The 22,699-nt window shown below is 43.2% G+C and overlaps 1 protein-coding gene across 2 annotated transcripts in view; it reads right to left on the minus strand.

The window, feature by feature from the left end:
* KIF5C (kinesin family member 5C) overlaps positions 1-22,699 on the minus strand; it is a 147,629-nt gene that overhangs the window by 99,313 nt on the left and 25,617 nt on the right. The window lies entirely within an intron of this gene.

Below are 22,699 nucleotides of genomic sequence, written 5' to 3' on the forward strand. Positions count from 1 at the left end.
AATATGGCAGACAGCTAATAAGCAAGAAAGCAAACACACAGGAAAATGCAAAATGCCTAGGCATGAAATAATGGGACAAAAACAATGAGAGAAAGTGCAAAGAAAGCCCCACTCAACATGTACCTCTGGGGCTTTGCAGGGTCAGAAAGACTGAAGTGCATGAAGAGCAGAGAACATTCCAGATGGATGGTACGAGAAGAAGTGGGAAAGGGGGTGTGGAGCCAGTTCTTGCAGAGCCCTGTCAGCTCAAGTATGTGCTTAGATTTCCTTCAGTAGGAAGACAGCATGGTCAAATTTAAGGGCCTGCTCTTATTAGCAAGCTATTACTGGTTCTGGTCACAAAAAAGAAATCTTGTGATTTCTTGCATGCAGAAATGGTGCCTTCATTGGGTCAAGGCTTCTGAGACAAAGAAGACCCTCTTGTATTGCAAATCAAATGATTTCCCAGGTTTAGGCTCTGGGATTTGGCTGATGCTGGCCTGGGTGTGACTCAGGGAGTAGCTGTCCAAGAAGAGAAGATGTGCGGTCACAGTGCTATGAGAGTGCTGACCCCACACACTCAGTGCTCAGCAAGGAGTTATTTGGCATTTATGTGCCAGACACGGCCTGAGTCCTGGGGAAGGCGGGGTAAGACAGATCCAGCCTCTTCCCTGGGAGATCCGCCACCAAGACCACCCCTCACTTGGGGTGGTCCTACTCCTGTCCCTTCCCTCAACCCACCCACCCAAGTGGCCCTTCATCTTCCTTTTCCCCAAATGACAGAGGGAGGACAGGAGAGAAGGGAGTAACGAGGAGCATCCACACCTCCTCCACCTGGACCCTGCACCTCCTCCTCGTGGTTCTAGACACCACAGGAACCACCCAAGGACAGTCTGACCCCTCAAAAAGATAGAGGGAGCCAAGGACAAGGCTTGTCACCCAAAAGTGAGTACACAACTGTCAGGCTGGCTTACTACTTACTCACACAACCACGCTGGAGCTGCATAGACAGAAGGTTTTATGCAGAAGGCCTGAGCTGTAGCTTCTGAAAAAAGGTTTGAGTCAGTTGGGTAAATGACCTACCTCCAATTTGATCATAGCAAAGAATGGAGGATTTTCAGGGACCATTAGCATTGTTTTTAGAGTCATTCTGCTAAAAGGTTAGAAAGGGGTGATTTTCTGAAATTTTGTTCCCAGTAAGTCTCCTTCAATTAGTGAACTAAGTGTTTGATTGAATAATCAAGAAACTATTCCTCACCACAATCTACTGCCAAAGACCAGGCCACCTACTTCATCTTTATTAGCTTCATCTGTTTGTAAAATTCAACTAAAATGTCATGAGGGTGAAAGGTAAGAATAAACATTTATAGAATTTGGGCCCTCCCTGGTGTCACAGCGGGTTAAAGCACTGCACTAAGAAGCTAAAGCCACTTCCACATGAGTTCCATTCCCGCCTGCCCTGGAGGCAACAGACATCTCCTGACCCGCCTGCTGCTCCCCTCAGCAGTGTACTTTGTCGATCTGCCTGTTCTGCTCCCCACTCTGTCTCTGGTGAAACCTCTCGCCGCCCCTGAGCCTCTGGCCTATACCCCAGTTCTGTATGCACAAATAAATAAATCTTAAAGAAAAACAATTTACAGAATTTTCCTAAGTATTTGTCATCTATTGGAATGTCTGGAAAGAAAATGCAGCTTTGCTTCATTTTTAAAAATTCGTTATTTTTACAAACTTGATGATAATTAGCAAAATAAGCCATCTTGGTTTTCAGAGAAAATGTACTCAGTACAATAGAAAAAATGACCTGTTAAGTTATAATATGTAGTACAAACAAAATAAGAGTTCCAAAGTTTGCCCTTTGATTTAAATATCTGTTGGAGTACATTGCATGTACCCTCGCTTTAAGAGAAGTAGCAGGAAATCACTACTCTCTATTTAAATCATCTCATCTGTCAAGTGACAGATAATACAACAATTTTCTATAACCTGAAGTTAACTCCCAAACAGAAGCTGCCTTCAAGAAAAGATACAATTTAGAAAATGATTTGTTATGAGACCTACCTTATCATGATTAACACATTAGCAGTTAAAAATGTAAGCATTTTTATGTATCCTTTCATGTACTGCATTGACTATAAGTTTATTTTAGATGAAGCTGAATTCTAAATTTTAGGATTTAGAATTAGAATTTAGGTACTGGTAATTATCAAAGAACTGACCTGTGATATAGTCTTGCGAGCTGTGCAGATAACTGCCAATAAAACAGCAACAACAAACTCATTTTTCTGCTGCACTGGTAAAAGTCCTGATGGACATTTGGTCAAGAGCAGTCTCCCAAGGCCTTCTAGCTTTGTTTGTGATGCCACTGTGGCTGAGTTTCTGAGGACTGGGCAGGCATGGACCCCAGCCTGCTATACTTATTACTAAATTTGCACCTATGGAATAAACTTGGAATTACAAATCAACATGGATCCTGGGTGCTAACATTTGACACTAAATTATGAGGTCACTATTTATTCCTTCTGGAAACACCTTCCTTTCCAGGCACCTTTTTAGTATATTGTTCTCTCTGATCATTCTGGCTGCTTTCTATTGGCATCCTTTGCTGCTGTCTTCTATACTTCTAAATGATGTTATGCCTTAAGTCTGACTGCAGCGTCTTCTCCATCTACACTCTTGACCTTCAGATCGTTTATATGAAAATTTCAGTCTTCATCTCCCAATAGGCTCCTGGTTCACATACTTAAATCACTGGCTAGAGATTTCCACGTGGAGATCCATTAGCCATCTCAATCTTAATTGGCCAAAAAAAAGCACCATCAAGCCCTCCATATTGGAGTAAGAATTACACCATCAAATAGCCACTTACACAGACAGTAATCATGCCTAATGGACTGTAGGTTACATATCCAAAATATATTAAATACTGGCCCTCCCTGGTGGCGCAGTGGGTTAAAGCACAGCACTGAGAATCTAAAGCCGCTTCCTCATGAGTTCAATTCCCGCCTGCCCTGGAGGTGACCACATGGCGTGGCAGACCTCTCCTGACCCGCCCGCTGCTCCCCTCAGCAGTGTACTTCGTCGATCTGCCTGTTCTGTTCCCCGCTCTGTCTCTGGTGAAGCCTCTCACCGTCCCTGAGCCTCTGGCCTGTACCCCGGTTCTGTATGCACAAATAAAATAAAATCTTAAATATATATATATATTAAATACTATCTCTTCATATCTTCTATCCACACACCCTTAAACCAAGCCTCCATCATTTCTCTTCTGGACAGCAGTGATAGCCTCCCAATTTCCCTTCTATTCTTGCCCCCAACAGTGCAATTTCCACTTTGCAGCCAGAGGAAACTTTGAATCAGATATTATTATCTCCCTTTCCTTTAAAAACATCCAAAGGCTCCTATTATACTTATTCTAGATCCCCTTCAGCCCTGATTCCCTCAATTTGCCTCCCACCTCACTATAGCATAGACCACTGGAATTCCTTCTGAACTCTCTGCTCACTCCTCAATCCAGAGCCTTTAATATTAACTGCGTCTTCCAATCAGAACTCCCTCAGTGCAGATCTTCACTGAGCTTTCTTTTTATCACCCTTCAGTGCCAACTCCTTTGAGGGTGCCCCAGCCCCACCCTGGCATCAATCTCTATATTACCCTATTAATCTCTAAACCACTGTATCAAGATTTGCTCCATAACGAAGAGCAGTATGAGAACTATTCTTTACCATTCCACTGTGATTTATACAGTGTATCTGGATGGGACACATACAGTCCACACACAAATGAAAGTGAAGTAACCCAGCTTTGCCCTGGAAGCTGTGGAGAGCAGTGCTAATTGCTTTGGAGAGTGTAACTAAATAACTTACCAGGATCATCTACCAAAAAATAACGGCAGATGGTACTTACATTTCTACAGTTAAAATTAAAAAAAAAAAATCAAACCAGCAGAATTCCTATCAAGTTGTTGAGAGCAAAGTGTCTGTGAACCATATGGCCTGCCTATTAATACATTTGACCTGTTACCCAACAACTGTTCCCCAGCCTGGAAGAAGTATTACTTTGGGAGAGAGAGGAAAGCAAAAGATCTACTTAAAGGTTTAGAAGATGAGCATCAGGAGAGATGTTAAGGAAGTGAAATTAATTATCACCATGAAGAGATAATCAAAAAATAAACTAATAAAATCTCTAAGACCAACCAAAAGTTGTGATCAAAACGGCCAATGATTTGAATGATCTTCTGTTACTAAAGGAAAAAGTCAGATTCTCATAATGGTATTTAAACTCACTCTGTGGAATTTTCTTCAGATGCTGAGGGGTATAGGTAGACAATCAATGACTGTCACTTCATTACTGAAAGTCCAAAGGCACAGAGTTCTTTCAGCTTATGTTGATACCCTCTCACCACTGTCCACCAACACCATCACCAACCACTATGATCCAAGTGCTTTTATGTTTTATCTCACTTAACTCTCACAGTAAACCAACTCCCCCACTTCACAAACTGGAAAACTAAGAAGACCCAGTCACATTATCAGCTCTCTCACTTCAAGGATCTGATTTCAAGTAACCTTCCTTTACCCTATGTTGTTGTCCTATGTGGTTTAAAATTATGTGGAAACACATGAAACAGCAGACATTAAGACTAAGATGAAAGACTAGAGCAAAGAGTTGAATGAGGTAACAAAAGAAAGAGACACCCCACCCCACACACACACACACATAACACTGCCTACATTGGTCAAGAAACTATGAAGATGAGACTGACATGAGGAAACAGGGGCTTGCAATCTGGGGAGGGCAAGACCAGCAAGGCAAATGTGGGCAGGCAAATGGTAATTCTTCAACAGAATCTACAAAGGCTGATCAGAGACTAGGAAGAGATGGATGTAGGGCTTGATCTGAAAAGCTGAAGTCATTTAAGAAAACTTCTAGAACTTTTCAAAGACAAAAGGTCCTTCAAGATCCCCCACACACAACAATTTTTTTGTTTGTTTTTGTTTTTAAAGATTTATTTATTTATGCATACAGAACTGGGGTACAGGCCAGAGATGCGGAGGGTGAGAGGCTTCACCAGAGACAGAGTGGGGAGCAGAACAGGCAGATCGACGAAGTACACTGCTGAGGGGAGCAGCGGGCGGGTCAGGAGAGGTCTGCCACACCATGTGGTCACCTCCGAGGCAGGCAGGAATTGAACTCATGCGGAAGTGGCTTTAGATTCTCAGTGCTGTGCTTTAACCCGCCGCGCCACCAGGGAGGGCCCACACAACAATTTTTTGACTCCAAAAAAAAAAAAAAGCTTGAGATCAGAAGAGGTGGATTACTTGCAGAAAGTCAGCAAACCAATTGGTAGGTAGCAGGCCTATGCCTGGAGTACCCTTCCTGGATCCCTGTCTGCTTTTCTAACATTTCTCTCCTCAAAACCAAATGCACTCTCAGAACATCAGTGGAACAAGTATACCCCTCTGGTTCTTTTTCTCCCACTTTCCTCCCAATCAGTTCTAATTATTTCCAAAGAGACAATAAGTTCAATGAACAAAGAGTTGCGGCTAGTAATACAGCAGAATTTGAATCACACTCAGTCCAAGCTCCTCTCAAGGCACATGTCTCTATAAGTTCTAACAGGCAACAGCAAACCTGCTCATAACTCAGTTAGAAAGTTGTGCCCTTGTGGCCCTCCCTGGTGGTGTAAACAGTTAGGACGCAGCACTGCAAGCTAGCCGCAGATGCTTCAGTGCCAGTTCTATCCCCAGCCCTGGAAGTGAGGAAATTTTATTTCACTCTGGCAATTAAGTGTTCAATGTCAGGATCTCTTTTCTCTTATCTGAGATGAAAGAGAAAGAGAGATATGCTTCTTTCCTAAAATGTATGGATTTGTCTTTTCTTGAAATACTGTAAAGTTAAGCATTATGTTAGTTTACATAGAAGAAATTAAAAGATAAATAAAATCATAGACTGTGAAGGGCTTTGGTAAACCTGAAAGAATGTTTCTAAAACATTAAGTAAAAAAGCGGTAAGTCCTTGGAATGTTGATACTCATTTTTTATCCACACAAATAGTCTTCCAGAAGATGATCTATCTTGTCATGTATACTGAACTATAGTTCACAGACCATAAAATTTATTTCTTTAATAAAAGTGTAGAATCCACTGATTGTAAGAATACTCACAAGGTTGTGTAATCACCACCACTGTCAGGTTCCAGAATCACTTCAAAAAGAAACTCTACCCACAAGCAGTGATTTCCCATCCTCCCAACTGCAAGCCCAAAGCAACTACTATTTCAGTTTCTTTCTTTACAGATTCTCTTCTGGATATTTCATATAAATAGAATCATATATGTAGTTTTTTGCAATCAGTCTCTTAATAGGATGTTTCCATAGTCACCCTATTATAGTATGAATGAGTACTTCTCTCACTTTCATGACTAAATAATATTTCCCTGCATGGATTTATCATATTATGTATCCATCATTTGATGGATATTTGAGCTGTTTCTACTTTTGGTATGAACATTCATGTAGGAATTTTTATATGGATATGATTTCATTTATCTTAGTATATATCTAGGAGTCAGTTTTCTAGGTCATGTAGTAACTGTTTAAATTTTGAATAACTGGTAAATTATTTTCCAAAGTGACTGTACCATTTAATATTCTCACCAGTAGTGTTTGAGGACTCTAACTGTTCTACAACCTCATCAATATTTGTTGTTTCCATTTTCGTTCTTATAGCCCTCCTAGCAGGTTTGCAATTTTCTATGTGATTTGATCTGCACCTCAGCAGAAGTTTTTTAAATTGACATTTATAGAATTTATTTCAACACTGTTATGTACATAGAGATATTTTGGGTGTTACAACATATTATTGCTATGGTTATCTTAACATTTATAGTGGCCCAGAATGAAAAAACCGTAACAGTTGGTTTATATGAAGTATAAACTATACACACAACATGCTTTAAGAAAGAGGACCGTTGAATGGAAGAAAGGGACTTATGATAGAGTACTTATGCATCCTATAGGTCAGCAGCCAGCAGGAAGTCAACCTACCACTGCACGGTGGGAATGAATTCAAATAAATCTAAGCTTAAGTCCCATGTCTTTGAAACTAAGTATCTTCAGTTATAAAATGGAGTCAATACTTTCCACAATTCAGGTCTCCTGTGAGGAGTAGATAAGATCATATGAATAAGGTACCTGCTGCAGTGCCTGGTGTAAAAGAAATTACTCAAGATGTAATCAGTGGTTTTCTATTATGTAAAATTTGAAGTAATTTATACTAGGATTGTAAGACACCAAACTTATGAGCAATGGTAGTGAACTAGCTCAGAGACGTGGCTTACTGATGTCCTTACAATAAGCAAGGATACACTTGAATCTTAGGGCGTCTTCAGGTCCCCAGCTCCACAGAACACAGATTTCATTTAATTTCCAAAGATCCTTGCAAAATTACTCTGTTCCTAAGCCAATCTCTACATCCCTCAAAATAAAACCTCAGTAGTCAATAGAGAATGTTTAAGAAAGGTGAGGAACTATGTCTGGTACGGCACTCATAATCAACACTTGCTTTGGAATCTTCCAGAAACTTCTGTGATAATACCAACTGCAAACCTGAAGCAGAGGCGTCTAGGGTCCTGACAATATTCTCTTGTTTTTCTTCATGACCATGTCCTTATCTCACACCGCTGTCCTGACCTCTAGCACCTGCATCTCTCTGCCCAACGGCTTCCCTGACTGCTAGAGCCTCTGTCACTATAGCTGGTCACCAGGACCTTCTCAGCACCAACTCAGTGCCTTTCAACCAATGATAATAGGAACTGTTATAAACACTGTTGTTCCCTCACCCTAGTGAGGTGGAGGGGTACCACTGTGGCAGGGATCCCAAACTGGCTCTCAGACCCCTTCACTGGGATGAAACTGCAACTGCCCTAAAAGTAGCTTGTGTGGTGACACACTTTACATTGTGTCTTCACTTCCCTCCACATCTCCTCTCCTCATCAGCGTTTCCTGGGTTCATGTCCCAAAGAAAATTGCAGTGGAATTCCTATAGCAGCGTCTACTTCTGGGAAAACCCCAAGGAAGGCAAAAATCTGAGACATTTTGCTCTTTCATTCAATAGGCCCTAAGAGAGTTCAGATTTATTGAATTGCTGTCAAATATGGAGCCATCAACATTTGGTGGTGTCCAGACAAGCAGGTGAGTAGAAATTGAAATCCTTATTAAAATTCAAACAAGCTATGAACTTGGGACATTCCTCTAGGGAGCCTCTTCATAAAAAGGTCCTAGTAAGTGTTGGTTCCACTGGGCCACATCTACTCAGAGGTTTTCCAATTTCTATTATAGGTTCCTGGAGGCCCTGGTCTAGTAGAAGGTCTTTGCACAGTACAGAGTAGAAGGCCTTTGCACAGTACAGAGTAGAAGGCCTTTGCACAGTACAGAGTAATGACGATGGCTAATGCCTACCCGTGAGCATAAAGTGCCAGGACACCAGGAAAAGGTATTGGGGTTCAGGAGGTAGACAGGTTCTCCATACTCTTTGTGTCTCTCCAGTGTGTCATTGTATTTCCCCACTGTTACACATTACTTATCACCCCCACCTCCAGGATTTTAGCAGCTATAGAGTTTCCTTGTCCCTTTCTGTATCCCTTGACTATTATTTACCCCTTTATCTACCTTCCCATTTATCTGGATCTGGCCTACAAATTCGCAAAACATGGGGGAAAAAATACTTTGAGTCTTGGGACAAAGCATCCCATACCTGGTACCACTGTTACATCCTCCCCAGGTCTACCTATCTGCAAATGGCGCCTCACAAGGAGACACTCAGCCTAAGTGGCCTGACTTTCTGATCTGCTGAGCTCTCCACTACGGCTCCTCTCCACGCCACCACCCCCTTCTATGTTGGGATCGCTCTGCAACTGGGAAAGTGAATGCTAAGCCAGAGCTGGCCCCTGGCTCCCCCGTCCCCTCCCCACACTGGCTCTGTGCCCCAAGAAAGGTGGCTGGTGCCAGCTCCAGCCAAAGCCAGAGTGGCTCCCAGGAGAGGCCGAGACAAAACCAGTGCACAAAGGAGCAATTGGCTTCCAGTAGTTGCCAAGGCACTGCCAACCACTTCACAGCTCAAGAATGAACAAAGACAACACAAGAATGAATTTCGTAAGACTTCTTCCTGCAGGAAACCAAGCTGGAATTCTCTCCTTTCTGCCAAAAGTTCTGCTGAGTGGACACACAAGACCTGTCAAGCTCGAAGACAGCTATGAAGAAAACACTCTAGAAAGGCAAACTGCCCAAGTGATAATGAAGAAATTCAGAATCACTGCCTGGCTAACAGGTATACTTCTGAAGACACAAGTATTATTTCTATTAAAGAAATTAATATAACCACAGAGTCATTCCAGCATAGAGAACAGTGGCATGGAGAGAAGAACATGGAGCCAGAGTGGAGCAATCAGCCAGCATGACCTGAGGGTCTCCTTGCGAGGCTCCATTTCCAGATGGGTGGACCAGGGGGAGGATGTAAAAGGTGAGGGGAAAGAGTCACCTCCAGGTATGGGATGCCGAGGACACAGTGTTGCAAAAAAAAAAAGTTCTTATTTGTACATGATTTTCATTTGGGTATCAGAATACAATGCATTCCCCCCACTCCTTATCCTTTAACTGTTCTGGACCCTCATCTTCCAAGACACAGGAAATCAGCAGAACCTAGAGCCAGGGGGACTAGTTCTAGTTCAGTACCTCACCCACACATACTTAACTCACCTACATTCTCTGGGTCTCCTCTGTAAAGTGCAAGAAGGATCTTTCTGACCCTAACATATTAGTAAGGAACATCATGTTCTGGGATTCTCTCCAAGCCAATGGTTTCTATCTTGACCGCATACAGCATGTGAGAAGGTAAACTTCAAACTGAAGTGAGTTGGATCTTGTACATAAATGAATAAAAATTGCTGCGATGGTTATTTCAGCAAATCTGTTTTTCTGCCAAGTCTGAAAAAAAATCAAATCTTCCTCTCAGGAGAAGAGGTGAAAAGCTGTTTCACTGAAGGTAGAAAGTAGGATTTATTTTGCCAAGTGGAAGATAGCAAAGCCAACTCCGAGTCTTCTCTCTGGGGCATGTCGTTCTGGTGGCAACTTCCTGGAACAGCCAGTGCGATCCTGTCAACTGCCGGTCTGCAAACCTCTCCCAGATATGCCAAGACTCACAGAGGCACCTCCAATATGGAAGACACATGGTGACACATGGAATGCTTCTTCCCTTTAGTTATAAAAATGCAATGTATACCTTTTCCCCAGACCTTCACTGTACTAGGTATGGTAGGCACAGAAGTTTCTGATAAACATGAACAAATAGAATATGCTACTTTTTTTTTAATGCTTCAGAAATAGCTGATATAATTATCACATGGATTGGACTGCAATTTTACTTTTATGGTATGTTCAGGTCCCCCGTCTCCAATTGTTCCTCATGATTTCAAAGGAGGGCAGGCATATTCATTTTCCTGTCTGGCAATGAAGAATAACTCCCCATGCCATGTGGAAGACAACAATCTGAGCTGAGACAGGATGCAGAATTTCTGTTCCCAGCCAAGCCTTCTACCCATAACAGATAATTGCATCTGTCGTTGTATCCTTTCATTGTTCCTCCAAGAACATATTTAAGCACCAACTATAGATTTTTCTAAGAATTCCTTGCATTTGTCCTTTATAAATATACATAATTTCATTATAATTTAAAAAAAAAAACAAAATGTAGCATCTAAAACTTCCAATATTTTCTATTGCTACAAGTTTCTGTGCTACCATACCCAAGTCAAGGAACTAAAGAAACCAGGCTTCCCTGGTGGCACAGGGGTTAAATCTCAGTACTCTCAAGCTATAGCCAGCCACTACAGCATGAATTTGATCCCTGGCCAGGGAGCTGACCCACATGGCACAGCAGACCTCTCCTCTGTCTCGCCTGCTGTTCCCTCAGCAGTGTATTTCAGTAGATCTGCCTGTTCTTCTCCCCACTATGATTCTGGTGAGTCCTCTCACCCCCCCCCACATCTGGCCTGTACCCCAGTTCTTGTATGAATAAATAAAAAGGAAATTAAAGAAACCATTCTGATGCTGAAATATTCAACACCAGAAACTTTAAAATCTTTTGTAGCAGACTTTCAAAAAGCTACAAGCTGCATCTTTTAAAAAGCCTCTCTATATAGAATCTTATCAACTCTACAAAAATCTATAGTTTTTATGCTGAAGCGAATACTGAGCTGCACTTGAATTCACGTTTCACACCATACAGTAGCTGCCTGAGCTCACTCTTGCCCCACAGACTCCGTGACAGACCACCTACTCTTCTCCTCCTCCAGTCGGCTCTTCCTCGAGCCTGCTGGCCTGCCGGGGCCCTTCTTTTCTGCTCCACTTTTGCCCCTTTCCTATGTCTTCTTTAACTTAACTACTGTCTGTTCATGGGGTAGTTTGCCACATTTTAGCCAGTGGCGAGGCCACCCCTGATGGCTGGGCGATGTTCAGAGCAAACAGAAAGAGGACAGGTAGATGGAGGCACACTGAGATCCTGTTTCTCTCCTTTCTCATCACCCTTGAGGGAAACATAATTTTCATCTCCCTGAACTAGCAAGCTGTCACTTTTTTTGCCAGGTCTTTAAACTTTGATTTTCCCTTAGCAGACATGGCCTTCCATGTCTTAGAGAATTTGGCAAAGTAGACAGAAGACTCAGGGGCTTCCTCTGGTGCCCTCCCTGCAGGCCTGCAGGAAGAAAGCGTACGAGGACAAGAACGTCCCACCCTCAGTTTATTGGGGTCTCCTTTACCCATGAAATAGGGCAGCATGCTCCTGGGGGAGATTTTCCTGAGTCCTGCTAAGCGGCTGTGGCTGTAACAGAGACGTTTCTCCACATAGGCTCCGCATCTGACTGTAAAGCGTGATGCAGTATAACCCAGAGTACAATGGCTTGCTGCACCATATTGCCAGTAAAATAACATCCAGGAATTATGGGAAACTGCCCCATAGGGCAGAATAATTGCCTTACCCAAAACCAGCAGCGGTGGTCCAATTCAGAGTAACCATCACTACCCCTCGCCCCACAACAGACAGGTATTAGCACTACGCAAGGAAAACTGCTCCTTACAAGCTCTGTATGGGTCTGTCCCTCCGACGCAGCTAAGTCTGGGCTGGATGGGCTGGGGCTGGGGCTGGGGCTCGGCCAGGCTCCTGCATCCCAGTCCAGTGAGACTCTGTCCTCAACCAGGAGAGTAACCCACAGGGAGAGGTGGATTAGCCAACTGGCAGAGGAAGTAAGTGGGGCTCACCAAAAGAGCATTGTTTATGATTTGGTGTAACCAAAATTTCTAAAAGCTGCTGCTTTAATGACAGCTGACACAAAGTTTTGTGTCTTTTTAAAGTTCTTCATTTCACATGGCACATGGGACACCGCATTTCTGAGTGTAACCAGTACTGGAAGGGCTAGGTGGCCACAGGAAGGTGAGATTTGAAGAGCAACATCTCCCAGCATTTCCTTCTGCCGGCCCTTGCCCTTCCTCCCTGACTTGAAGTTCTACCAAATGAGCAATTACCGGACTAGACAACAATAGACTGCAGTTCCAGAAGGCTCACTATCAGAAATAGCGCTCTAGATGCCTGCCAGGAGTAGCAATTAGTTTATCAGATTCATTAGTTAATAGAACTGAGTTAAACCAATTGTTCATGTAGACAGTGAAGGGGAGGGGGAGGGAGTTAGTTTCACATGCCAAACAAGAAAAATCAGGGCAACGGGGAGAAGGTACCAAAGGCAAAGGCCTCTGACACAGCCAGCCTAGGATGGTCCAGCAGGTAAATGTTTAAACCTATTATTTCAAGTAGTTTTTTTTGTTTTCAACTATTTAAAGTAATATTGGCTTAATAGATACCCATATTCAGTTATTTAAAGGGTTGTTTACATCTTCTCCTTTGAAAAGGGGACCCAGTGTTATATATATATTACATCTTTATTCTGTACTTTTTTCCATTGTAATCCACATGGACTTCCCACCACCACTTCACCTGTGTGCCATCACCATAGACCTGTTTATTAATTCTCATTTTGACTATTCTTTCTTTTCCCTCTTTATAGATTCTTTTATGTCTTTCTATTAATTTTTCTTATTCCTTTCACAAACTACTGCTCAACCTTTGCCCTCTTCCACTGTCAAACTACTTTGGCAGGTGATCTTCTCTCACCACTATGTCTTCATGACTACATCTCATCCTACCATCTTATTTTTGCCCTCACTCAACTGCTTTCTTTTTTTTTTAAGATCTATTTATTTATGCATACAGAATTGGGGTACAGGCCAGAGATGCAGGGGCAGTGAGAGAATTCACCAGAGACAGTGGGGAGCAGAACAAGCAGATCAATGAAGAACACTGCTGAGGGGAGCAGCAGGCAGGTCAGGAGAGGTCTGCGACACCACGTGGGTCACCTTCAGGGTGGAGATCGAACTCATGCTGAAGTGGCTTTAGTGTCTTAGTCCTATGCTTTAACCTGCTGCACCACAAGGGGTGGGGCTCAGCTGCTTTCTTAAAGGATTCCATGCCCGCCTATTCATCAGAGTTAAGCCCCCTTGAGAACCTGCAATGTCCTTAAAACTTGCAAACAGTTGGCCCTCCCTGGTGGTGCAGCAGGTTAAAGCACTGCACTAAGAAGCTTAAGCCACTTCCACATGAGTTCAATCCCCACCTGCCCCGGAGGTGACCACATGGCGAGGCAGACCTCTCCTGACCCCCCGCTGCTCCCTTCAGCAGTGTACTTCGTTGATCTGCCTGTTCTGCTCCCCACTCTCTGTCCCTGGTGAATCCTCTCACCCTCTGCATGTCTGGCCTGTGCCCCAGTTCTGTATGAATAAGTAAATAAACCTTTAAAAAAAAAAACAAAAACTTGCAAACAGTTTAGAACAAAGCATCCGCCCAGCCTGTAGGAACTGATCTGCTCTCTCCCTGCACACTACACTCTCCACTCCACCTCCTTCTCTTGGGATCCCTCCACTTCTCTTCAGCCACTAGTTCTCCTTGCTGCCAACTCCAAACAACCAAGGTCCCCAGTTCTCCCACTGAGCCTCTTTCTCCTAAGACTCATACTAGTGCTCTCTCTTCCATGTTTAAGCCTTTTCTTGAGTCTCTGAGATTCTTTCTCTTCCTCCCTCCCTGACTTTTTGCTTTTCTGCTCTCCTTTTTTCCCACTGTCTCCCTCCCTCCTCTTCTTCACACTTCCATAGCACTCTGAGGCTCTTACAGGACTCTAGTCACAAACTACTTTGCATGATAACCATATGGCAGCACCACATCAAGGAAAAAAGACCCAGCATCAGAACTGGGGTAAGAGAGGAATACCCTGTGATCCTCACTCCCCAGGCCCTACAGCAACAATACACTTTGCCTGAGTCATCCCACAGATTCCTCACAGCTACTCTCTAATGTCAGTATCAAAGAGGTCCCTGACTTGGACACAAAGTGCACATTCTATTTATTTTACACGGTGGTAGTGAAAACCTACAAAAGGTATATAAAATCACTTTACAATTTCTAAAGTGCTTTACACATATTTGTTATCAGTGTTATAACATCACATCTCTACTTTTATAGATTTTTAGCTGCTTAATAACGCGTTTTCTGTCTCACCCATCTTTGGATTCTGTACAGTATTTATGACAATCATTAAAAGTACTTAAGTAGCTGTTTAATTAAATTGGATTTCTGATGCCATGACTTGAATTAATAGGATTAATTAATCCATGATTTTGAAGCTAATAGGATTAATAAGATTTTTCACCCAAAACAAAGTTGCTGTTTATTGAGTGTGAGCCAGGCACACACTATCTAATCTCTAAAGCAACAGTGGAATATAACAACACTTTACAGGTGGGAAAACGCGGCTTAGAGATAGTAGCAGTCATGTCACCAGTCGTAGCAAAGGTGGGAGGGTCATCTTTCAGAATCCCTGAGTCCTCCCATTCCAGAAGCCTGGCCATAAATACCCAACTTGCCTGGGCACAGTCGGCCCGTAACAGTATAACTGCACGAGCGACGATCCTGTTCCCTATGAGAACTGGAAATTTATTTTCTTTATTACCTCCACAAGCGCACAGAATTTGCATTCAGATTCCACTCACTATTGCCACAGCCCCGTGATGTGGCACAATCAGCACAATGCAGCCTTGGCATGGCTGCACACATTTCACATGTTCCTACAGATTTGAGAGTTCTCTCCTCACTGCCCTCTTCAACAAAAACGGATAGGTTTCTTTGTGTACTGTTGTAGACACTGAGAATGTAGCAAGATGACGGAGCTTTCACTCTGAGTAGAAGGAGGCAAGCAATAAACAATCAAATCATAACAGAGATGTGATATGGCAGCAATAAAGAGGCTCAGGGAGGATGGTGCTGGGCATAGGCTTACCAGCCATGGAAAGAATGGGAGCAGGATGCAGGAAGCATAACTCAAAATAGTGCCGCCTGGCGAGAAAATAACAAAAATAATGAACAACCATAGACCAGAGACATTCTGTGGGGGTGGAGTGGAGAATGGGATCAAAAACGGGGGGATGGGAGGGAGGGAAATGCACGGGACTATGGTGGTGGCACAGGGGTGATTTGGTGATGGGAAACCCGTGGGGATTACAATGGAGATGAAAAAAAAATGTGCAAAATGATGTAAAAATAAACTTCAAAAAAAAAAAAATAGTGCCGCCTGGAGCTAGGAAATATTCAATGTGTGCTTTGGAATTAGGATGGTGTATTTGGAGATGATGGGGGTAGACTCAGGCAGGAGTCCAGTGTTGATGCATTCTTATAAATGTACATTTAAACAAAGCAATCATGTTACCTGGCTTCTCATTTTAGTCTCCCCAAGTCACTGTGAGAACTTGGTTTTGGGGGAGGGAATGTTAAGTGAGGCAAACATGAACAGTACTTAGGGGAATATTTAAATATTCAGAAAGACATGACACAGTTTGGATTCTGAGTTGACAAAGAAACATGTGACTCTCCATGAGTCTGGTAGGCTGGACTCAATGCCAGACTCACAGGCCACACATCACCCAGCATCAAGGCTGACCAGACCAGGAAGGCCTACTCAACCTTATTCTCAAAAGACTCTCCAGAGATTGTTCAGAATTCAAGGTGAAGTGAAAGTCCAGATGCACAGAGTACTTCACACCAACATCTTTCATCTCAACAAACCCAAGGAACAGATGCTTTAACACCCACCGTACCACCACCCCCATCACTACATTGATAGGTTGCAAATGTCCAATTGAGCCCAGTTCTGTGTAACCCCAATGCCCATGCCACTTCACCCATCCCATCCACGAAATCCAGAGACTTCACAGCGGGGAGTGTGAGTGCCCAAGTCACTGGAGTGACTATGAGTTGATCACACCTACTCCTGAGGCTATTCTGAATTCTACTCTTTATTTTTTTTAAAGATTTATTTATTCATACATACAAGAACCAAGGTACAGGCCAGAGGTGTGGAGAGGGCTGTGTGAGAGGGGATTCACCAGAGACAGAGTGGGAGCAGAACAGGCGGATCGACTGAAACACACCGGTGAGGGGAGCAGTGGGCAAGACAAGAGAGGCCTGCTGCTGCCATGTGGGTCAGCTCCCTGGCCAGGGACCGAACTCATGCTGCAGGGGCTGGTGATCACTGCATAGTGCTGTGCTTTAACCTACTGTGCTATCTGGGAGGGTCCTGAGTTCTAGTTTTTAACTTCAGTTTTCCCCACTTCTTTGAAATTTTCTAGGGAAAATTCTGTCATTTATATAACATAACTATTAATGTTCCCTAGTGTGAGGTGACCTAGTAGATCTTAGGAAGCCAACAGTAAGAACACCATCCCCAAGTGCCAAGAGTCCAGAGTGGGGATAACAGGGTAAAGAAGCAGGAAAGGAGGGTGGTTTTCTCTCCTAGACTCTTTAAAGTTCTATAAATGCTAAAGCTAAACTGACACTGGAAATTTGGCTAGTTTCAGGAACTTCAGTGTTTCTGTGCTACACTGGTTTCATTCATTTTGTATAATGCCACAGATTCATTCCCATTTTATTATTCGATAAGAATAGTGTCTAATTTAAAAAAAAGTGTCAGGCGAAGTAACTCCTCTATATTAAGCAAGTCTTCCGAATGTTAGCAGTCTAATCAGCACCTTCCTAGAAGTTATGACCGTTCTAAGTGCAATGTGGGGAATGATAGTAACAGTGTTTATCAACAGCACAGGCCAGGAACGGTGAGCAGAGTGCTGCAGAAGCCGCTGACTCCTCCAACAACCCCACGGGGTAGGAAATATTAGGGTGTCTGTTTCACAGACACGGAAGCTGAGGGTGGCTGAAGAACTTGCAGGAGGTTACCCAGTGAGGATGGGAGGAAACAAAGAGGGCTCTTCTGTTCTGTTGAGGCCAGGGTGGGTCTTCAAGATGACTAAAGGATTAGAGATAAGAAACTAAATTGATGGACCTAGCTGTATTTTGTCTGGTGGAGAGGAATTTCGGAGGTGATTCATTAAGGCATATTATGCTATTTTTTAAATAAATTGAGTCAGTGTTCTCCCTCTCCCTTGAGGATAGAAAGACTGTCACCTTCAGCCTGGTAAGTGAAGATAAAAACAAGATGAGGAACATTTAAAGGAAGAGGAGCTGGCTGGATTCAGGGAGCTTGAGCAGCCACTGTGACTGTGGTTTGCCAAACCACAAATGACTCCTCTTAACCTATCCTTCTTCCAGAACCATTTCAAATCTCACCTGCTGAGGAGTCTTCCCCCCCCCACCTCACTTTGGTTATTTTCTCCTTTTGGAGACATGTCTTCCCCGAGACAAATGGCAGCTTTCTAGAGGGAAAAGGCCAGGCTTACAGACTCTGACTCCAGACCATTTCTATGGAAAATGCTTGTAGATAGCGATCCTGACAGCAAGCATCAGAGCTGCCTGGGTGTCTACAGTCTACGCTGGTCCACACTAAGGTGCCTTTTCCAGATCAAAAGGATATCTGTGTTTGTGGGCAATACTGAAATAAGAGAAAAGCCAGGTCAGCCAAAATGTTTTATGTAAATGGCAGCAATAGCAACAGAGTAGGCTGAAAGATTTGAAATGGGGGGAAGAGGGCTGAAGTGGCTACAAGTCTCCCACAGGGACTTTCAACCTGGAAGCTGGGGCTGGATCTCTATATGAACCAAATGACAGGAAACTGGCTTTAACCCTAGAGGAATCTGCTGAGAGACCCCTTTGACACTCATGGCACAGGTCTCTAACCACTTCAACTGCCTGTGGGCCACAGTAAGATAGGATCGAGAGGCACTCTTTGTTCCCTACCTCCTTACTTTCCCTCTTCAGGGCCACTGCAGCCACAAACCCAGCTCCACATCAGCCAGCTCCCACCTTCCTCTTCCTGTTCTTCCACTGCTGCCCACCGGCTCAGCCATGAGGCTAGGGAGCTCTGGGCTTACTGCCACACAGAGAAAATGACTTCCCTTCTCTTTCTAGATTAGATTTGTTCCAGATGACGTTCAGGCCCAGTCATTCTATTCCCACATGCTCTACACTCCAATTCACGCAGGAAGAAGATGCAAGAGACATAAACACGTGGGTACAGCAGTCCAGACAAGAAGAGACCTCAGGGTTACTGAGCAGCCGGGCCCTTTCCTTGCCCATAATTTAGCACCTGGCACTTAAGTACCATTGTGTCTGATGCCCAGCACCAGCACATCACCAGAAATAGCGGAAAACTTCAATCAGGCAATAGCAGGTCATCCTCCCTCACTGGCTGTATCTTTGAGGAGAATGTAGTCTCTATGAGGCAGGCGGAGATTTCCCACTTCTCAAGTAGCCAGTTAAAGGAATGGCTTTCAGCCATGCTGCCTTACTTTAAAAATGCTCACAACACAGCACCAGTGGGCCCAACATAGTTAATTTTAGACTAAACCCCCTTTAATGGGTCTGCCCAGCAGCTGCTACCATCATTGTTTTTTCTTAGCATTCTTGAAATATGACACCCAGTGCCTCAAACCCCTCCTGAGGTAAAGTGTGGTAGAACAGGGTACCTCTCTTCCCTGGGACTTCCAACAGATCAATAAGTCAGTTTTTACCCAGATTCCCTCAGTCTCCATTTTTCACAGCCATTTGCTCTCCTCTACACACCCATACTTGCTCTCTCCCCTCTTTTCCTGTTGAAATATTTAAACACTAAGAATTGGCTGAAATTTATTTTTATGATTTACTGGTAGCAGATGAGGTAGGTGACTTTCCACTCTCCTCTGGCTGGGGCAGAGTGGGGGGCAGTGGGGACAGTCTTATTCTTTACCCCCTGCTTGCCTCCTCTAACTCATTCTCAGTCTATGCCAGCCCTCTGGCTACCAGCCACCAGCAAAGGGCCACAGTCAGTTGGTCCCATCAGCAAATGCAGCTGCTTCTCAGCCACTGCTGATTGCACTCTCCACAGCACCTGCCAGCCTCTCCCTTCTGTGAAGATTCCTTCTGTGAAGGCAAGAGTAGCTCTGCATACTCTTATCTCTTTTTCAGCATCTCTCATTTCTCCTTTCTAATCACTGGCCCTCCCCAGCATGAGGTTTTTGTCACCCTTCTCTAACCCACTGCTTCATTATGCTCCCACCACCAACTTTGCCATCATCACATTCTATCCATTACTTTAAATTCAGCATCCTTCTTTAAATCAATTCATTTTTCCCTAAATATGCCTTTGCATTAGTTTTGCCATAGTGAAAAGACAGTAGTGCATGCTTTAAATAGATAAGCAATAGAAATAAATACAATGAAACCAAGGCAATATTTATGAATGCTAGCTATATACCAAGGCCCACCATGGGCTCTGAGCCTAAAATCTGCTCTTTCCTTTTGTTAAAAAGGAAATTCCAAAGTATTAGAAGATTAAAGACTAGCCCCAAGCTGGGGCACTCTCTTTGATAGAATCAGAAGGACTGGAAAAGGAATTAAAAGAAAATAAATTTTCACCATGTGATTCAATATGATCATGTCTGGGTACTGACTAAAATTACCAACTACCAAGATAATTTTCCAACCGAATACTAGGATTAGCTCTTATTCCCCCATGGTTCTCTTGAGGGGACTTAACAATTGTTATTTCCTCAGTGGCAGATCATATGTCTTAGTTCTATTGTACACCTTTTTTAAAAGTGAGATTAGAGACATAAAACTGAAACAAGATAGACAACAACACTAGAAGTGTCAGAAGTCATTTTGAACAGCAGTAATCCATCAAGATTAGACCACAGATCGGTCCCAGGCAGGGCTTTCATCAGAGCTAGAGCCTGGAATGAGGCCAGAGCCTGCCCATCATCAACCTCTCATCAGGCTAGCCAACATCGGAAAGGTTTACAAGCCAAGTGCTGCACCACACATCTCATATTAATGCTCCTCAGTCTTCACAATACCCCATGGGCTTGAGTTCACTGTAACGCCCAATACGAGGAAACCGATGTTTAAATAAGTTATGGAACAGGCCCAGGATTTTCAGTAAATGGCAGATCCAGAGTTTGTACCAAGTTTCTTGAATGCCAGACCCTCATCTCTTAACTCTTGCTTTCCCCCTTGACTGAGACACACGGCAATTTTAAACCTCACAGACCTCAAATTAATAGCCTGCTGTTCTTAAGCACAATTAAGACAATGGGTTGGCACAACAGGAAAACCGTTCAATATGTAATTAAACATAATTACTGGTGTCCTCTAATTGTTTGGGAAAATAAGCTCCTCTTACTTGATAAGCTACAATTCTGGGGTGTGCTAAGAAAATGTTCACGTCCTCAGTCTACATTTCCAGCACAAGCATAGCTTACTGATCAAATTTCCTAGTGAGATCTAGGGTAGCTCAAAGCTTTCTTAACTATGTAACTTAGAATTGAATAAGCTAGAGCTTGAAAGGATCTTAAACAGCCCATCCAACCCTGCATTTTAAAGATGGGGAAATCAGCTCAGAGAAGTAACTTCTCAAGAACATGCAGCTCTTGGTCTCCTATACAGTTCTTAACACACCTCACACCCAACAACCTACATCTGGAAACCTGGCTTTCCACTTAGCAGCAGTGGGTACTTGGTCAATTTACTTAATCTTTCTGAGCCTGAAGGAAAGTTAATAATGATAACTATTTCACAGGGTTTAATGAAATAATATATATAAACACTAGGAACATGACCTGGGCACATGGCATCTGGTTGAATTGTTTACCCACTAATACTGTTTTAAACAGTAAGCTACACATGAATGATGAGTATTGGAAATACTTGAAGATTCTCATCAGGGCTGCAAAGAACAGCTGTAAGAATGTGTCCTTATCTGCTGAGGAACTGTGAAAGGAGATCTCTAAAATCTGCTGCACAATCTATGAAGCAAAGGAGCTAAGCCAGGGTTCTTTCAAAGGAGGAGAAAGGAACAGGAATCAGACCTCAGTGCCAACTCTTAAGCAGAAATAAGCCTCATGTCAAATGCCTTGTAAAGGTAGATTTACTTGTTTGAAAAATTGTGTTTCCAGAAGAGCAAACTCAAAAAAAAAACCAAACAAACAAACAAAAAAACAACCCTCTAGGTACTATGTGGTAACTAAGGAAATTTAGAGTAGGAATGACCAAGGAAAGTTTGGCAAAAACCTAGAATTAAGACCCCACTTCTTTCCCTTGACTGACATAAGTAATCAGTCATAGTACACTGCCCACAGAGCATAAGTACAGTCATGTACAGCCTTGTTCCTCTTCTCAATCCAGTGCTCAATGAAGCTATTGCCAGACCCTAAGTGTCAAGCTTTAGGGGAAGAGGTTATAAGTAGGCAACCCAAGAATGAGGCATGGGACTAAAACTCGACAGGGACCTATAGTTAATTACCTTGATAGAATGTTTGCATTTACATCAGCTAATAGCACAATGCAAGGGTCCCTCCTTACATGCTGCTCCCCTCGGCAGTGTACGTTGTCTAGCTACCTGTTCTGCTCACCATTCTGTTTCTAGTGAATCCTCTCACCACCTCTGTATCTCTGGCCTGTACCCCAGTTCTGTATGCATAAATAAATAAGTTTGTTTTTTTTTTAAAAAATAATACAAACACATCTTTGCATTTTGACAAGGAAAGGGTGCAAAGCACCTGAAAAACAATATACAGAAGCAATGGAGGTGCTTTTTTTATGTCTCTTTACTGGAACATTTAAGATGTTTCCCAAAATGCTCACTCTTCCCAGTCCCCCAGGAGAAAAATATAACAGCATCTTCATTTGAGAGGTAAACAGTATGAAGGGGAGAAGACAGAACTATTTGAAGGCAAAGAAGCTGTGTGGTATTTTTAAAGATGCCCTGGTAGTTTGGGCCATCTCAACTTTGCCCCCTATCAGAACAATGGGCAGAGAACTAGGACTCAGAGAAATGAAAACAGAGGAAGGAGGTCCAGAACTGTGAGAGGCATTTCTGCTGGTCTACTGACACCAGAAAGTGTTGCCAGTATCTGGACATAGAAAGGAGCTACTGAAAAGAAGGGAAAGCAAGCCAGGATTTCTGTTACATAAGGGCCCAATCCTGTGTGCTACTGTGCCCCCATCCTCTGCTCCCAATCCACCCCCAAGTCAATGCACCGCCCACTAGCAGGAAAAGCAAGAAATAACAGACTCTATTTAATTCAAGTCAAAAACCTTTCTTAAAAACTATGTTGATGGAGCTTCCCTATGACCCAGCAATCCCA

Source organism: Condylura cristata, unplaced genomic scaffold (assembly GCF_000260355.1).
Source record: "Condylura cristata isolate star-nosed mole 26May11 unplaced genomic scaffold, ConCri1.0 scaffold00002, whole genome shotgun sequence".
Taxonomy (NCBI): Eukaryota; Metazoa; Chordata; class Mammalia; order Eulipotyphla; family Talpidae; genus Condylura; species Condylura cristata.